General features: G+C 43.5%; 1 protein-coding gene across 1 annotated transcript in view; it reads right to left on the bottom strand.

Moving 5' to 3' along the window:
- Positions 1 to 11,763, bottom strand: part of LOC146178922 (dermonecrotic toxin SPH-like) — a 31,699-nt gene extending 19,936 nt beyond the window's left edge. The window contains exon 1 of the mRNA XM_084578660.1: positions 11,613 to 11,763. The gene's annotated coding sequence lies outside the window, so the exon portion shown is untranslated. The remainder of the gene's footprint in view (positions 1 to 11,612) is intronic.
- Positions 11,764 to 12,599: the final 836 nt, after the last annotated feature.

A 12,599-nucleotide genomic window follows, 5' to 3' on the forward strand; every position in this document is an offset into this window, starting at 1 on the left:
TGTTATTTCAACTCAGTGCGCAAGCTGTTTAGATTCACTGCGGCTTCGAAGAGAGCAGTCACGTGCTCGTGTGTTCACTCTAAGAGTTGACGGCTCTGCACTTTGTAAGCCGCTTAATCCCTACTCAGTTCCTGCATTACCTCCGGTATAATCTCACACATACATAGGATACAGGACTAATGCGCCACAATATCGGAAAAACGACCCGACACAGATATAAAGCTCCGCTTCAGCCAAACTGTATAAGACAATCAAAGATATCAAAGGAAGCTTCTGTGCTAAGCTGGGCGTGATAAAGGACAAACGAGGCAAGGACCTCACTGAAGCCTCAGAGATAAAGAAGAGGTGGCAGGAATACACAGAAGAACTGTACAAGAAGGACCCAGATGTGCAAACCCAACATAGGACGGTTGTGATTACTGATCTCGAGCCGGGCATCCTGAAGAGTGAAGTTGAATGGGCCTTAGCCAGCCTTGCTAAGAACAAAGCTAGCGGAATTGATGGTATTCCAGCTGAGTTGCTTCAAAACCTCAACCACGACGCTGTTAACACACTGCATACATTATGTCAAAAGATTTGGACAACCCTGCAGTGGCCACAGGATTCGAGGAGGTCAGTTTACATCCCCATTCCAAAGAAAGGCAGTGCCAAAGATTGTTCCAACTACCGCACGATCACGCTTATTTCGCATGCTAGCAAGGTGATGTTAAAAATCCTGCAAGGTAGGCTGCAGCAGTATGTGGATCGGGAGCTTCCGGACGTGCAAGCTGGGTTTCGCAAGGGCAGAGGAACCAGAGACCAAATTGCCAACCTTCGCTGGATCATGGAAAAAGCAAGAGAGTTCCAGAAACCCATTTACTTCTGCTTTATTGATTATGCGAAAGCGTTTGACTGCGTAGATCACAGCAGATTGTGGCAAGCTCTCCAAGAGATGGGAGTTCCAATTCACCTCATCTGTCTCCTCAGGAACCTTTATGAAGGGCAAGAGGCCACAGTCAGAACTGGGCATGGTCTTACTGATTGGTTTCCGATTGAGAAAGGGGTGAGGCAAGGCTGCATACTGTCGCCCTGCCTATTTAACCTATATGCAGAGTGCATCATGAGGAAGGCCGGTCTGGACGAGTCTTCAGCTGGAGTGAAGATTGCTGGAAAACGTATCAACAACCTTAGATATGCGGATGATACCACTTTAATGGCAGAAAGTGTAGTGGAACTCAAGAGACTTCTGATGCGCGTACAAGAAGAGAGTGAGAGGTTTCGGCTTAAACTGAACATTAAAAAGACGAAGATCATGGCGTCTTGCCCTATCAAGTCCTGGAGCATCAATGGACAAGAAGTGGAAGCTGTGACAGATTTTCTGTTCTTGGGCGCCAAGATTACCTCGGAAGGAGACTGCAGCCATGAAATTAGGAGACGCCTGCTTCTGGGAAAGAGAGCAATGGTTAGCCTTGACCGCCTAGTAAAGAGCAGATACATTAGTCTGCCAACCAAGATCCGTATAACCCGTGCTATGGTCTTTCCAGTTGTGATGTATGGATGCGAGAGTTGGACTGTGAAAAAGGCTGACCGCCGAAGAATTGACGCGTTTGAATTGTGGTGCTGGCGAAGACTCTTAAGAGTTCCTTGGACTGCCAGAAGATCAAATCAGTCGATATTGTCGACCATAAACCCTGACTGCTCATTGGAGGGTCAAATTCTAAAGTTAAAGCTCAGCTACTTTGGTCATCTGATGAGAAGAGAGGAGTCGCTGGAGAAAGATTTGATGTTGGGAAAGGTTGAGGGTCGCCGGAGAAGGGGTAGGCAGCGAACGCGATGGTTAGATGGCATTCTCGAGGCATTGCAGATGAAGCTATGTGATGTTAAGAAGATAGTGAGGGACCGGAAAGCGTGGTGTGACATGGTCCATAGGGTCACGAAGAGTCGGACACGACTGAACGCCTGAACTGAACTGAACTCAGCCAAACTGGTGAACGAGCGTGGGCGCGTCCAAAGGGCTGCATGTCTGATACAAGATCCAAGAGTTCTAGGTTTCATCCTATCTTATCTTCCCGTTTGCGACTGCCAAAGTGGCAGCTACGAAGTCATTCTGCAGTATACATACACTACCTACATGCCTGCAGTCTATGTGGCCGGCCAACACCCATATGGCAGCCGTGGTTCTTCGTTGAACGCCGGCAGGAAAACCTTGGACGAGATTCCCTGTTAACGGGAGGTGTAACGGTCTACTGCTTATATTACTCATAATCCGGAGCAAACTGAGCGCTATCATTCTCCTCATCAACCGCCGTATCTTTCTCCTCCAATTTCCACATTGCGCTTGCACATTCCTTTTCCGCCGCTTCTCTCCTTGCTCTTGAGACGAACCCCCTCATCTGCCTTTCATATTTGGACGTCTGTGAAGTGCATTCCTGCGCTCTGGCAGAGTTCTGCTTTCAAGGTTGTCCCCCTTCGACTTCTTTCTGTAGCATCGTTGTCAGGTTGCTCATTCTTCATTCGTATTTCTAACCACTTTTCATATATAGCCAACCTACGAGCAGATATCAGAAAACAGAGAAATAATGGTAGCAGTTTAGCTGGCTAAATAATTACTGAACATTTTCTATCTGTCTCATACATTTAGGGACCTAGTAGCAATCAGATATTTTTGCAGTAGATTATTAACACGCGTATCAGTTTTCAGAATTTCGAAAAAAAATTATTACGTTCCACAATGCGACATAATACCCATACACCCATTATCCATTTACTCGTATACGCGCACTTTGCGAAAGGTGCGCTCTATGCACCGTCCACAGCGTCGTCCATGCCGAAAGTGCCACGTTACCTTCTCTATCCTGCGCGGGCTATAACAGCAAGCAGCGTGAGTGCCGTAAAGGTGAGCCAAGGATGACTAAATGTTTCAGATTGTTGCGCACATTGTACTAAAGGGTAACAACGTACAATCCCATGTAAGAAACATTGCGGTCGATTACGATGTTCGAAGACACTTGAAAATGTATCGCGTTTGTGTCTGGTAAGCAAGACAGCAATCTAACTTGCCGATCATGCATGCTGTAGTTAATTGCAGGGGCCTACCGGGAGTGAACAATAGAATGACAATTAAGGCTTTCTTCAGCCTTGTTTAGGCGTACACGATGCCAAGGCATATCGACAGAGAGACAAGGGTACGAAAATGGTCTTGTTATAGCCAGAACAATCCGGCGGGCTGTCGTTAGAAAGCTCAAAGAAGGCTGGCGAGAGAATAATTTGTACTTATAGAGATGAGCAGTGTTTGGAAGCCGAGGTGACAGGTACGAGAGCCTAGGCGACCTCTTTGAAAGTCCTTTCTATTGTTGCTCTCGTTATTGTGAGCCTACACAGGCGCTCATAGAATTACACCGGAGGTGCCGCTCAATGTATCACTGACAAATATTCGGCGGTGTTTAAATGGTATGGAACTTCACGGCAGAATTGCCTGTCAAAGAACGCGCCTGAAGGGGAGAGAAAAAGGAGCCAGGGTAAAGTTTGCTCAGGAGCACACTGGGAACCAATCGATTGGAGTCTCGTTGTATCGAAAGATAAGTCGTTATTTGTCTCCCGCTAGAAACATCAGCACAGAGTCTCGTGCTGTTTTAGTACAAGATGATGTTTGTATCTTCCTTGGGTATGAGCTTAGGTATCTTCCTTAGGTATGCGATAGGCCTGTTTAACTCCGATAAGATCCCCTTAAAATTTTCTGAATAACAGCGTTGTAAATTCTATGTCACCTGTGAAAAACTGCGAAAATGGATTCACTGTCTCTTAAATTCCTAAAGGCTGTTGAGAGATATGCGTGTTAGTGATATTGCTTGAGATAATGAAAAATGTCTTTTTTTAGCTCGCCGTAAAGGAACCTCCCTCGCGTAAATTATTGTCACCAAATTTTTACACCACAGTTTGAGTTTTGTACTTAACCCCATGCAACCATGATCTACGCACATACATCTTCTATATTGCAGCTGACCAGAAAACACCAGTGTACCCATCGCTATTTGTGATCATCGGCTCATTAAAAGGGTGCGCCAGCCAATATGGACAAATTCTTAAAAACCAAATTAAGCATTTTTTGAAGGCAATTACTTTTGCCTCCCGAGTACTGGGCTGGTCGGCATCTACGAACTACCTTTAGACATATCGCTCTAAATATTGACATATCGAAAGTGAATATTGTCCAGCGCCACGAAGGTTATCTGACTGAGATGGTTCTGGAGAAAAAGCCATTAAGTAGCGCTTTTTATTCGCCAAAAATAACCGGACGCGATTTGATGAAAAAAAAAACACAACATGTCAGGGCAATATAAGTGAAATATGCGCCGTGATTACACCGTTTTCCTCTGCGAATTCGTACGACAATGCCAAATTCGCGGCTTTTCCAATACTCTAGACAGAGTTTGTGCTTTGCTGTAGGTCGTGAGAATGCGGGTCAGTAGTAGTGTAGAGGGCGCTTTTCAAACCAGAGCATTGAATGGAGCCGCTGATGCTTATCTGTCTATCAGCTTATCTGCGAGTAGAGAGAAATGCAGGTCTTTTTTGTAGGCATGGCAGAAAACTCGAAATTCGCGGCACTTTGTCCATTCGCGGATGGGAGCGTTGTAATCGCGGACCTTTCTAGCACGTCGTCCCGTGGTATTTTTAAATTTCGCCGCCTTTCATTTCGGATGATGGTTTGTGAAGGTTAACGTCCCAAAGCGACTCAGGCTATGAGAGACGCCGTAGTGAAGGACTCCGAAAATTTCGACCATGTGGGGTTGTTTAACGTGCACTGACATTACACAGCACACGGACACCTTGCTTTTCACCTCCATCGAAAAGCTGCCGCCGAGGCCGGGACTCGATGTCGCGTCCTTGGGAACAGTAGTCGAGCGCCGTAACCATTGCGCCACCCCGGCGGGATTTTGGATGAATAACAAGAGATAATCTTAGGCGAGCTTGCCAGGAGCAACTGATTTGGCGAATTCCATAGCACTCAAACAATTTTCGTATTGCCAAGCGAGTGTTGACAGTGATATTTCAAAGGATAATTTGTTAATGTCAATATTGAAGTAGGCGAAAGAAAACCCGTAGTAGCCGATACATTAGCTGCGTTAAAAAACGATCGTTTGGTCGCATCTGAGAAGAACGCAAGTTCTTACGCAAGACAAACACCAGAGAACGCAAGACGGAGACCAGAGCCGTGCCAGACGGCCTGCTGAGACCGTAAAAAAGAAGCCAAACTTTCTTGTTGCTGATCTTACCAAGGGCGGAGGCCAGTCAATCTCGAAGTGGCAGCAGCGACTGGGGCGGCGGCCGAATCATAACGCTCGTGAAAATTGTTTCAAGGATTGCTGAATCTCTACAATATTTTATTTTTAGTCCTGTATTATGGCCCGCTGGCGTCACTGCACAGAGGAAATGATTAAGCGCCCCCACGGCAACACTCTAGCGCGCGGCGGCATATCTCATCTACTCATGGCATTGCCCTGCTTTTTCTACTGGACGCTCCGAGATCGAACCCTATACCGCCTGAACTACCATTCTAGGAACTGACGCTAACACACAGATGATATTTGCCAAGTTTGGCTCCCTTGGTGACCTGGTGAGAGCAATGTGATTTGAATGACGACCTGCGCAAACACTGAAGATTCTACCTACTCCTCGTTACCCCTCTTCATGGCCATGAGCCTTCCTATTCAATAAAAGACTTTCAACTGAATTCAACTCCTGTCTTTCTTATTTCCTGCTCTGTTGAGCTTTTCCTCACAGCTGGTCTACTTCCTTATGTTATGCAAGGAGTCGAATTACGCACTCGTTCTCTTGATGTAGATGTCTTGTAGGATTTAATGCGATGGAACTTAAGGATGCTGGTTGGATTCCTGGCATGGACGAGATATAATTTCGTAATATTAATAATTTACAGTTGCTGCAGACACGCTCTGCTGACAGACTCTGGTGACGCTGTGCCCAGTCCACTTATGAGGCAAGAAATGCTTTCGTATTGAAAATGTGTTTGCGGCCCTCACCATTTAGATCTTCAGATTCAACGCATAGGATGTCTTTACAAGTAGTCTTGAGATTAAACAAGTATCTCGAAGCAACTCTCTTGCCGACAATATTCGCAACATTGTCTTCGATGACATTCGAGATTGTTTGTTAAGCTGGTTAAACGAGAGCGTTGCTGATTAGCAGTCTTCCCGAGAGAAGTTCGTGTACGTAGATGGAGCACCTCTAAAACCTCTAATAGCGCAGGTGTACCAAGTGACATAGAGAAATTAATAAAAGCACCCTGATGTGCAGCTATTTTCGTATCGTATGTATGTCGCAAGAACATTTAGAAAGAAGCAACTTCGAATTTCGCCTTTCCATGTCCAAGTGATCCTGATCCTATTAAGTGTATATGTCCACCAAAACGTTGGACAGATAACGGCCCTTCATTTCCCCTAAAACGTAAATACAATGAATCGTGGAATGAAAAGGCAGAGTGACCTTAAATTGATTAGGTGTAGGTGTCCAGTCAAAAGTGAGACCAGTACTGCGCCTTGCTTTCCCCAAAAAACTAATTAAAAAATATAAAAAAATCTGGGAGGAAACGACGGTGCTAATATCGAATTTGACTTAGGGCGAAGCTTGCACGTTCTTCTAATTAAAGTCGTCCACAATCTTTATAAACAATGGAAAACTGTGCTTAACAGAGTTTGCGCTTATATAACTATAGTTATAGCCATGCTTAAACACTCCCCTCTTCAATCTTTATTTCCCATTCAACTGCTAACTGAGCAGAATGAGAAAGCACACAGCTGGCCACAGCAGATAATACGTAGAACTGTATGCAGGGACAATATGTGTTTAAAATTGTCGCTGGCCTATTGAGGCAGGTTTGCGACCCCTTTGGCAGATAATAACCGCGCCTAGAATTCGTGTTTCGCGCATACAATGTAGAGGAGCTGACTAGGCGGTCGCAACCAACCGCCTCCTGGATTTCTGTGCCGAAAAAGGTGCGACGCTACGTTACACGTTTTAAGGCGATGCTATGAAATGCGAGGGAAAGAAAATAGACAGGTCAACTCCTCCATAAGTAGGAACCTTTATTGGCCAGCGTCCCACAGTACGTCTACTTATCGAGTTGCACTGAAGGCTTCTCCTTAGCAGCCGTATTGCTTATTGCGAGAAAGATTGGAGAATACTTGAATGAATAACTGGAGGGTTAGTATATCCTGTTGTTTGTGGAAAAGTGTGAACTGCAATGGGCACAGTGCGAATACCTCTCTGCGCATCCAATAAATGCCAGCAGACAACATCCGCTAACTAACGTATCAGGAATGAGCGTTGGTCATTTGATTCCTCTCACGAGAGAGATGTACGTGGGCATATCTTTACTGTACCTGTCTCAATTATGTGATTTTCTATTTAGCAGAATCTGAGGCGTTTCAAATGACACAGTTGTCCTTGTGCAGTCTTGAGGGTATCCATGTAGTGATCGATAAAAAATAAGTAGACAAGCGCGCGCAGAAAGGAGCCCTCGAGAAAGCTTTGCCTATCGGATATTAATCTCGTCAGTACATCTCAGTCACAAAGAGAACGCTCAATGTTCCGAAGCAATATTCTAAACTGCCATGGATTTGTTTGTGCAACAGCAGCCCGGAAATGCGCAATGGCTGTTGCCAACTCAAAGAGAAAAATTGCATTGACCAAATTCTCACATTTACACGTAGTTCCAGTTACTATACTATGCACGACACTGTAACATGACATTTTAAAGGTAATATAACATTTTGCTTATACCTCGAACCTGGCGCAGAATATTGAGAGGTTTATGCACAGATGTATGTACTGAGACAGCCAATTCTGAGGAAAAAAGTGCTGAAAAATACAAGAGAAATGAAAGAACTAAGGTTGAAGGCCGATGCTTTTATACTATATTTTTATACTTCGTCTTTTTCGCTCCGTGGTTGCGAAAGAAAGTAAATCAATCAGCTGCTGTAAGATACAACTAAAGTCTGATATGACTGCTAAAATGACTGTGTTCTTCCATGGCAAAAATCCGCCCCTCGGTAACCTTTTCTGGTAGGCTAAAATAAGATGATATCTTGATATCCATGAGATGAGATTATCATCTAAAGTAGTTTGATTTTTCTGGCTTGTTCAGTAAGCTCAAACAATAAAGTGTTGATTACGGTAGCTCTTGCGGTTGGCCAGCGCAGTAATATAAGCACTGCAGATTGGAACCAATTCCTATTTGTTTTCTATGGCCTATCCTACGACAGCCTTATAGTCATTGCCCCTGAAGTGTGCATCGTATTAAATGTGCAGCATTTCTACATGTTGCACTTTTGCGTTGTCACGCATCATTAAAACGCACCACACAACTTTTTAGAGTGCGATGGGTCCTTATACAACCTAGTTTCCTAGTTTAATTTTAGTTTTCTGCGGCAGCTGCACAACAGTTATGAAGTGTGCAACTGTCAAGGAAATTTCGAGGTTTTAAAAGCATTCTGCCATTCTGAGACTATGGCAGGAGACACACTTTCTTCTTTTTTCTTACAGGAACGCACACTTAGAATTCACAATGCATTATTTAGAACGATAGAATAATCACTAGTATCGCTTGTTTCCCCACGTAGTGATGCTCCCTGCAGCACTATAATGGTTACTATGATAATCGTGCTTAGATCGCTCTATTAGGATGAGCCCACGTATATTTCGAAGGGAGGAGGGGTAGGCCACTGAGATCACGACGATACTGAGACATAGGCGGAATTTAGAGTAATTGTTTGAGAATTTATGTAGTATCAAGAACATATTTTGAATTTATTAGTGGTGCATAATACATCAAACACTCATCATTATCATATACCTCAGCCTAAATATACCCACTGCAGGTCGAAGGCCTCTTCCATATTCCTGCAATTAACCCGGTCCTGTGCTAGCTACATCCACGTGACCCCTGCGAACTTCTTAACCTCATCCACCCACCTAATTTTCTGCCACCCCCTGGAACGCTTGCCTTTCCTTGGAATCCAGGTTGTTGCCCTAAGCGATCATCGGTTATCCTTTCTTCGCGCTACATGTCCTGTCCATGCCCATTTCTTCTTCTTTATTTCCATTAGAATGTCAGTGATTTGAGTTATTTCTCTGACCCACTCTGCACGACATCAAACACTACTGATTGCTTATTCGACGTAGACATCTTAGGTTCCCAAAAACACTGGAATAAGAAAGTTTGCTGCAGGTATAAAATACATGAATGGTTCCACGGCATATCAAATTGATAAAAAATTTAATATTTTCAATGTTGGTTTTTACATAATTAAGGAACAGCGCATAGGACGGGACTCGGAGACACAAGAAAGCAGAAACACAAGGCGCTGTGTTTTTTTTTTTACATTTTCACGTTTTACGCATAAATTGCTCAGAAGGCCAGCCGCGGAATTATGTTTGTGGGAATGGTAATATTCCGTTACAAAGATATTACGAACGACATTGGGGCAGAGGTAGCGTTTCTACCCACCGCACTTTGTCGTAACTTTGCAACTTTGCGTTTGCGCATCCAGATATGCATGTCACAGGAATGTACTTTACATGCAAGAAGGGAAAGGAAAATTTTGCCAGGCGTTTCTTGCCGCTCTGAGGAAGCCACCGAATTCCAGAAAAACTTCAAAGAAAGGCAAGTGTGAAACCAGGCTATTTTCAATAATTTTGCCCTAGTCAATATAAAGCTGATCTATTATTTCAATAATGCAGGGTAGATGAGCAAGTAGAGGCTAAAAGCAATGATTGTTTTTAGCAATATATTACATTGAAAGGACAAGAAACTCTGCATGCCGCTGATTTGGCATGTCGGAAAGTAGCGGTTTTTCCTAAACGCAAAGAAAAAACCCATCTATGATTTTTTGTCAAACTTCACAAACAAATATCTAGGGACAAATGAAAAAGAATATGAAAGAAGCCGTTGCAATAATTTACTGCCAGCACTGTTGTATGAACTAGGATCTGTACCTTCTCAAGCTTGCCACAAGCGTCTGAATGGAGGCGATGAGCAGCTAACACACAGCCCATTGCTCAAAATGGTATCCATGCGCTGATTGAGACCTTCGCAGTCAAGAAATAGCATATCTGAATCTATATGTTATAGACTAATGCCGATCTTTGACGAAAATGCGGCGGCATCGCTGTCAGCGACCAACTTAGGAATGCATGTATACAAGGGATTTGAACGAACATTTATATTTTGATAGGTAAAATACGAAGTATCGTCCTTGCATAGCACAACCGAATGCGTTTTAGATCATATTTGCACTATGAAAAACGCCATGTTAAAGCAAATGTTCTTAAAACACTCCGATAAGGGCTCATTAGAGACGCTTTCCACTTCAACATTTTGTTGTATAAGCTCTATTGAAATTTTGTTAAAAAAGACAGGCGTTTTCTTTTTATAGTGCAATACTTCTCATAAGCGATCGTGAAACCAAAGTAAATTTTGAAAAGAAGGGAACCGTGTTGAAATGCCTGCTAGGGTATGCATACGAAGAAACGAGCATATTGCAAATAACTTTCTTAGGCGTTTTGAGTACATAATTACGTACCTGTCAACAGATTTGCATTATAGCCGCAAAAAAGAAGCGATTAAAAATGGGCTTAATTTGCGACTTAAAGATTTTTATATGTTCTTTCTACGAACTGGTGCTTTTATCGAAGCGCCACAAAATGCCTGACATACTCTGCCTTTTATACCCAGCAGACAAAATGTAGTGCTCAACTGTGCATCCCAATTTACGCGTCTTTGCAAAGTAGTGAAAAACCGCCGTGCGTTGCAGCCACGCATTTGTTCCTATAGTTTTCTTCGAAAATATTTTTTTCTCACAAAACTGTCTCATTACTGGCCTACTGAACAATGTAGTCAGTCACCAATTAAATTCAAAATTCAAATATTTTGGGCAGTCACCGAGCTGTTGTTGCAGATAAGTTTAGACATTGTCATATGCAGTCTTTGTTGAACATGACCCTTTTATACAGCCCCTTCTTTCTTGTTTTCTTTAATAGTAAATGCGATCTATCTAGGTTCACGTAGAGCGGAAACTTCATGCCTAAATTGCAAATATTGCCTTTTGCATTGAACAGAATTCCAGTTAGTTTTCCGATGGTCGCAAAGAAAAAGTGCTCAGTGTTGTCAAAACAAAGGTGCGACGTGAATTTTAAGCACATGTTATTTCTTATTTGTTTTGGGCATCGGTGAAGTTCTTTTGCGGAGAATAAAGCTATATTCCCACCCGGTAAACTGGTGTTACGTTTACCTTTTGCCTTGTTTATGCAAAGTAAACACTATTGCGCTATGTTGAAGAGGAACGGAGATTTCTTTTCTTGTGTACGGTTACAAATATTGCTAGTTTTACAGAACGCACTAGAATTGTTGTTTGTAATGTTCGAAAGAATAACTCAGTAAAAACTTGCCATTTTTTTCATCTGTAATGGGGGTTTGGGAGGTGATTTTTGTGGAATAACAATGCATTTGGGCCCGCCAACCTTATGTTACCAAGTTACCGCTAACCTCAATTTACCGCTCCCCTCCCCCCCCCCCCCCCTCTTTCGAAAGCCAGACCAGTAAAGAAAAACGAGCTTACTTGGAGGTGTCGGTTACGCGTACTATCGGCCTAATATGTTTCTATGCAGCAGAGCGAGGTAGAGCAAACAAGCCACCGCTGTGATCGACGATAAGTGCGCTCCATCCGTATTTACGAAATTTCTATTTCGTGGCTATTGTCTAAGAAACTAGCGGCCGAATAACAGTGACGTTAGCCGTATTGCTACAGGGATCCGAAAAGAATCGCTGACAGTTCAGTCAACCCTACAATAGCGACTGCGGAAAGATGATGGATGAACCATTCAGTGCATTCTCTTTTGTGTGGACTTCCTAGCTCTGGTCATTGCGAGTTACGTGCGCTCTGAGCACACAACGGACTCCAGGAGCGCAAGTTGTTCTTTTGCGGTTATAAGTTCATTGTTTCGCGTTGATCTTTTTTATTAAGTTTAACGCATACTTTCGCCTTCTGGCGGCGAAGAGACAGTTTTGCCTATCATGCCTCTCCTATACGATTTCGAATTCGAGGCTGTACGCTTGTATCTCAGTTACCATTGAGAAATGTGTTCCGATTTATATTATAAAAGAACTCGCGACAAGGTTTCTGTGATATGCTTTGAATTGACTTTCGGAGGAGTTGTCCGTCGAGGACACGGTTAAGATAGGTACGTCGACTCCACTGATAAAAGGGAATCAATTTTGCTGCATCATAGAAAGCTTGTTCTAGCAGCGTACAGATAGAGATCCCATCTGGAAATCACCCTGATACCCCTAGCACAAGGACAGGAACAATGAGCACAAGATAGCACGCAAAAGCAGCACAATGACGAAACAGCAAAGGAAAAAACAAAAGCACGGCGGTAAAACTGCACGCGTAAAATGCAGGAAGCGTCAGAACAGCACACTGTGTTAAAGAGCACACGGCATAATAACACAAAAGACAGAGTGAGAAACAGCACACAGAGTAATAGCAAGACGACAAAACAGCCTAGCGCGATTCGGCGCAGCACTGTGGGATAGGTTACTTGTC

The sequence above is a fragment of the Amblyomma maculatum genome, chromosome 9 (genome assembly GCF_055883805.1).
Source record: "Amblyomma maculatum isolate TAMU_Amacu chromosome 9, ASM5588380v1, whole genome shotgun sequence".
In the NCBI taxonomy this organism is placed as follows: domain Eukaryota; kingdom Metazoa; phylum Arthropoda; class Arachnida; order Ixodida; family Ixodidae; genus Amblyomma; species Amblyomma maculatum.